The following is a 7382-nucleotide window of genomic DNA, read 5'->3' as shown; positions in this document are numbered from 1 at the left end:
ATGGAGAAAAAGAGGGTAAATTGTCATGCATGAACTCCAACATCATTCAAACCTCATATCCATGACATATAAGCATCTAGGGACCCTAAGGATCCATAAAGTTGCTAACTTTATGGAGTCCCAACACTCCAACTCTTAATATCTCGGATGAATATGCAAAAAATATTAGATCTAGCAACAAGCAACATAAAGCTTGGATCTTGATTACTCACATTGGTCCAGAAGTGTAGCTAAAGGTTGCAAATGAATCTTCCAAGCTGCAACTATGCTTCCATGGTGATCTCTTCCTCTTCAAACCATCAAAACTCCACCAAAAGCTCAAGAAACACAAATAGAGGATAGCGTTAGGGTTTTACTGAGTTAGGGATGAAGGAGGCCGGTTTGGAACCCTAAAATGAAGTTTATGGGTTTTAAATACAATGGAAACCCTAAGAGATCGTGGACTTGGGCTGCAGCGCATCGCAGGTCAAAATCTCTTAATGCTCACGTCGTGAGATCAGTTTAAATCAAAAATTTTATTGATAACTTCTCACGTCGTGACCCTTAGAATGTCACGTCGTAAGCCCTGATTTTGCCCAAAAACCAGACCTTTGACTCCTTGTAGCCCAAATTCGGTCCGATCTGGAAACGGGGTGTTACAATTCTCCCCCACTTAAATCCGATTTCGTCCTTGAAATCTCTTCTATTGTTTCCATTTTAGAAATTACCCTGCGTGGGGTCCTTCCCACCCGATATCTTAAACACAGTCTGGCATTGCCGGAAATCCAAGAATTGCACCTTTAAAATTCAAAAATCAAAGTTGGGCTCATTAGTCTAATTTAGCATAGATTACAGTGGTCAATGACACAACTACTGCAACACCTCAACATAATTGACCACCTCCCAATATCTCTGCAGGTCTTACAAGGAAGAAGCAACCTTTCCGAGCAGGACCTCCGGGTCCTGAAATCGTGAACAACGCACAATCAACTGAACTTCCCCGCTAACACTCATGCTACACCAGACTTCCAAACTGACCCATCCAAGGTCTCCAGACCTTACATTACTTGACAGTATCTGAAATAAGAACTTCATCCCATATCAATCATGTTGACCGACAACCACAGATTTGATCGGACCCAAATCTACTCGAGCAACTGCCGCCCTGCTACGAGGTACCACTCTCCCCCACTTGAGATATGCTACAATATAAAAACTTCACGATCCTTCGATAATCAACTAACTTGAACTCCACCACTTGATCCCAACTACTGCTATCTTGATACATAAGAGACTCTGAATCCTCACAACATTCATAAATTTAATGCTTATACAACCAAGGGCAAGATGATTAATCCATTCATAACAATAATCAAGTTAAACAAGGCTAAATAACATAATTCCATACAACTGATCATCCGAGATTACAACCAAACCTTAAAATATAATGGGAATTACAGATGAATACCAATACTACCTTAATGCTAACAGAAAACTGCCAATCTCAGCTCTCGGTCCCTGGTACTTCGACTGTCCCATGTCGGAAAGCTACCAAGATAAGGATGTAGGATTCAACACCTTACCGAATGCAAGAAAAGGGCAACTAGCTCTGAAGTGGCCCTCCTGGCTGCAATGGAAACAAACTCGTGCACCCTACTTGCAATCTCTGCCCAAATGGCCCTCCTTGCCACACCTGCGACACACAAGAGATCTGCGCCTCCCTCCAACTGATCTCAAACTCTGGACGGTGGACTTGAACTGCTTCGCTACAGGCTGGGACTGACCCAGAGCCTGACACTGCTCCTTCGCCTGGGTCTCTAAAATCAGGACTGAACAACGCCCGCTTAATGAATATCTTGGTGATCTCAGTCACCGACTCGGTCGTTTGCCTCAAATCCAAATACTCCTGAGCCAACATCTTCCTCTCCACCAAGGGGACATACCTCGCATGGAACATCTCCGAGAATTTCTCCCAAGACACTGCAGCTCTCTGCTCAAGAGTGTAAGCACCGGCCACCATTCTTCACCAAGACTTTGCCCCGAAACTGAGAAGGTTTAGAGCGCACTTGACCTTCTGGTCATCTGGACAGGAACACGTGAAGAAACAACCCTCCACATCAGACAGCCATCTCATGGCCACAATCGGGTATGAGACCCCATCAAACTCCAGGGGTTTCGTATTATCGAAGTCCAAGTACTGGAAAGTTCTCTCTCCTTGAGCCCCAACAGCAGCAGCAGCCGCGGTCTTGACCATCCTGAACAACTCCGACATCTGCTCCCAAACTGAGAAGGTTAAGAGCGCACTTGACCTTCTGGTCATCTGGACAGGAACACGTGAAGAAACAACCCTCCACATCAGACAGCCATCTCATGGCCACAATCGGGTATGAGACCCCATAAAACTCCAGGGGTTTCGTATTATCGAAGTCCCAGTACTGGAAAGTTCTCTCTCCGTGAGCCCCAACAGCAGCAGCAGCCGTGGTCTTGACCATCCTAAACAACTCCGACATCTGCTCCCAAACAAAAGAAACAACCTCCTCACGAACGATCTCCCTAACCCGGTCCTCAGTCAATCCTGGCCCATCCTTGCCACCAGCTCCATCTCCTGATCCTGAAACTCCAATAGCCTCCATACTGAAAATATATCATGGAAAGATTAGACATCACAACACAATGCTCAACACACTAGGCCCTACTCCTATTAGTTACTTAGTAGCCTCGAAATTCCTCCTGAATCTCATACGGATCCTGTGCTTTCAGTAGTACGGGCCCATCCAACCTTCCCCACCTATCCGTAGTCGATTCAGAATTCATACCAAGGTCCTAAGTCACTGCACTAGACCACTCCTATGTGTGCTAACACCACTCCTCCTACGAGCTACAACTAACTTCCTAGGCACTCTTCCTAGGATTATCCTCGCTCTCGCACCATAGGTTGCTTTTGTGCATGCTTGTTGTACACAATACAAGATCATATAGATTGTGGAATAATTGACTCTGCCCTAAGTCCACAACTAAAGAAGGAACAGGAAGAAAGGCCAAGTCGATCATTCTAGGGCTATCCAATTTGACAATATACAACTAATCAACATACACGTAACAATAACAAATTAACTAATATATATCAAACAAGCAACTACCTATATAATAAGGCATCACAGAAATCAAGCATTTATATCCAACCGCTTCTAAAAGAACCTTATCCACTAGCATGCTTTTCCAACAATTCACGTATCAACAAAATCAAAATTCAGCAAATATAACCAATATGGGTATTTTGGGAGCCACTCTCCTGTGCGGGCTCCAGCTGACTGTACACACCGCATCCTCCTGAAAAGTCCAAGTTAAGCCAAGACCCACGTTCCCGATCCCAAGCCAATAATAAAATAAGAACATGACAAGAGACCGAGCCCATGTCCTTAGCCCAACCCTTTTTATTATAAATCACTTCTTTTAAAACATCTCACAAAAATTCTTAGATCCTAGTTTGAGACTGGATTCACACGAGTGTTCCTCCAATTCACTCAAACCAGGGCTCTGATACCGACTTGTAACGTCCCATTTCCACAACCAAAATTTTTCAGTTTGTTAAGGTAAAATCTTCCCAATTGATTAATCCATTATTTAAGAAAACTGTTTATTTCAAATTACATTTATTAAAAATCAGAGTATTGTAGAAATGTGGAATTTTGCAATGTTGCTGATGAGTATGTACAGCCTCACCTTCGCCTTCCCACAATCACCGATGATACCTGAAACCATAAACAACTGGGTAAGCATAAAGCTTAGTGAGTTTCCCCCAAAATACAACCACATAAACATAATAACAAACAACATGCATACTGAGCCTTCAGCTTGACTAGAACGCCATACTGGCACAAAACCTTCAACATGACTGGAACGTCGAACCGAGCCTTCAAACTATCTAGAGGGTTCTCTGGGCCTTCCGCCTGACTAGTACACTTCTCAGGCCCGCAGTCTATCTGGAGCGCCCTAGGTCTCTTGGCCTTCAGTCTACACTGGTCCGCCTCAACCCACCACCACCACATGTCGACACGCAAACAAACAAGGATTAAGCAGGCACATAAAACAGGAAAACAACAATCATACAGCTCACTCCCTCCTACTAATCCTCTCACAACACATGGTCCCACTACCAGCTAACCTCCATGAAATGTGTAACCATAAGTAGCCAGAGGTGAGATAGCCACCCGAACAGATGTCATACTCTAGAGCCACAACTAAACGAGGAACAAGAAAGAGAGCCTAGACCAAGAGTTCTCAAGCTATCCTACATAACTACAAACAGTCCCTAGGGCCCTCCACTAGATGATAATTAGCAAGTACAGATAACATACCAATCCGACAACACAATAAAGCATAGCCACATCCTATATACCTGGATACCGATCTATCAGATCACTACCGCATAAAAACGTACTCATTACCAGAATACAAGTCTAGCAGATCACTATAGTATAGCAGTATACCCGACACAAGAATACAGATCCAACAGATCACTACAGCCTATCAGCATACTCGATACCAGCATACAAACCAACAGATCACTAGAGCCTATTAGCATACTCGATACCAGAATTCAAATCCAACAGATCATTATAGCCTATCAGCATACTCAATACCAAAATACAGATCCAATAAGTCACTACAGCACAATGTCATACTAAGTGGTAACAATATAAGAAATGCCTGACCGTATATAATCAGAGGTGAGATAGCCACCCGGACGGATGATCCTACCCTAGAACCACAACCAAACGAGGAACGGGTAAGAAAGCCTAGATCAAGAGTCCTCAGTCTATACTAAGTAACCATACACAATCCCTACGACATCCCTCTACTCACAGATAAGCGAAAACTAGTGGGCCGGTGTTGGTTCCTTCGACCCACGGTATAATGAGGCAAAACTCACCTGAATCGAAGATCTCTGAACACTGCGATAAGACCCCTTTTCAGCACTGCTTGCTCCCACGAATCCACTAACACCAGAACTAGATAGAATCTCAATCAATAGCCCAAAATCCTTAAGTTTGACCCAAAGTCTAACCTGGTCAAAAGTCAACAGTCAACGAAAGTCAACGGTCAACAGGCCCTCAGAGCGTGACCATCTATGGCTCACGTCGTGAGCCACTACAGGACAAGATAATCGAGTCTGACCACCCTCACAATGTGACATGCATATTCTCACGTCGTGAGATCCATCTGTACGACATTTTGATCCAAAAACCTCTTAATCTGTTAAGCCACCAATCCATCTTTTCCAGGAGGCTTCCTAACACTCCTAGGGTCATAAAAATCAATGCTTTAAGGTCTTGTATCTCCAATACAAGACATGAACTCAAAATGGGTCATTCATGGAGAAAAAGAGGGTAAATTCTCATGCATGAACTCCAACATCATTCAAACCTCAGATCCATGACATATAAGCATCTAGGGACCCTAAGGACCCATAAAGTTGCTAACTTTATGGATTCCTATCACTCCAAATCTAAAGATGTTGGATGAATATGCATAAAATCTTAGATCTTGCAACAAGGAAATATAAAGCTTGGATCTCGATTACTCACATTGGTCTAGAAGTGTAGCTAATGGTTGCAAATGAAGCTTCCAAGCTGCAACTATGCTTCCATGGTGATCTCTTTCTCTTCAAACCATCAAAACTCCACCAAAATCTCAAGAAACACAAATAAAGGCTAGGGTTAGGGTTTTACTGAGTTTGGAAACGAATGAGGCTAGTTTGGAACCCTAAAATGAAGTTTATGGGGCTTAAATACGATGAAAACCCTAAGAGATCGTGGGCTTGGGTTGCCGCGCACCTTACGTCGTGATCTCTTAATGCTCATGTCGTGAGCTCAGTTTAAATAAAAATTTGTATCAATCACTCCTCACGTCGTGACCCTTTAAATGTCACGTCGTGAGCCCTGATTTTATCCAGAAACCAGGCCTTTGACTCCTTGAATCCCAAATTTGATTGGATCTAGAAATTGGGTGTTACATATGGGTTATTGTGGACCATCTGACCAAGAACAATCACTTTTTATCCATTCGAGAGAGTTCTTTGGCCGAGAAATTGGCCGACTTGTACATGCGCGATATTGTTTCTCGACATGGTATTCCAGTGTCCATTGTATCTGATCGAGATGTTTGGTTCACTTCTTGTTTTTGGCAGAAGTTCCATGATGAACTGGATACGAGGTTGCATCTTAGCACTCCTTATAATCCGCAGACTGACGGTCTGAGTGAGCGTACCATTCAAACACTCGAGGACATGTTGAGAGCCTGTATCATAGAATTCGGTGGGAGTTGGGACTCCTACCTTCCCTTAGCTTAGTTTTCTTAAACAACAGTTATGACTCCAATATTGGTGTGGCGTCATTCGAGCTTCTCTATGGGATGAAGTGTCGTACCCCATGTAACACCTCGGCTCACATGTATAAATTTTAAAGTTTTATATTCATTATTAAAGACCTACTCAACAAGTTGGCTGCCCCAACTCGTCGTGTAGAATCGGTTATGGGCACATGGTTTATGGTATCTACTCGACGAGTTGGAGGACCCCAACTCAACGAGTAGAGGATATGCATGAAAACCCTAATTTTTAGGGGTTGCACCCTATTTAAAGGACCTTAAGTCCTTTCCCCCAGCCTCCATTGCCACTTTTGACGTCCATAAGCAAACCATAATAAATCTAACCTTATTTTTGAGTGTGTGTGAGGCTAACGTGTGTGTTTGGTACATTTCCTTGAAAAGGCTTGAAGATTTAGAGGCTTGAAGATTTAGAGGCTTAGAACGAGGAGAAGCTTGTAGATCCAGTATCTAGATCGTGTTGGCATGCAGTTGAAGGTAAAAAGTCTTTACCTTCGCTTTCCATTCCTTAGATCTCTTCTTATGTTAGTATATGGGCATTTTTGGGGCAAAATGGAGTCACTTTCGGATTTGAGATTGTCACAAGGGCATGGTTTCAGATTTGGACTCCTCTAGGCCCATTATGGACATAAAGCCTCAAGCTTTATGAAGCTTTGGCCCTCTTCCATGTCCAAAACCTTCTTCTAAGGGTAGTTATGAGTGTTTTAGCTTCTTGGAGCATTGCATGCATGTAAAGTTAGCAACTTTACGTGGTAATTATACCCTAGGAGCCTAGATCTACAGTTTGGAACTTTGGTTTCGCTTAAAAGCGTCTGATTGAGAAATGGACTGAAGGAACTCGACAAGTTGCATAGTCAACTCGACGAGTTGGATGAGGGTTTTCCCGCTTTATAGATTCTGCATGAACTCGGAGAGTTAGGGTTATAACTCAACGAGTTGGTTAGGGTTTTCCCGTCTTTTAGACACTGCATGAACTCAGCGATTTGTTTGGAAACTCGGTGAGTTAACTCCAGTTT

Source organism: Lactuca virosa, chromosome 1 (genome assembly GCF_052849685.1).
Source record: "Lactuca virosa cultivar CGN04683 chromosome 1, Lactuca_virosa_CGN04683_v6, whole genome shotgun sequence".
In the NCBI taxonomy this organism is placed as follows: Eukaryota; Viridiplantae; Streptophyta; class Magnoliopsida; order Asterales; family Asteraceae; genus Lactuca; species Lactuca virosa.
Note: the sequence above shows the minus strand (reverse complement) of the source record.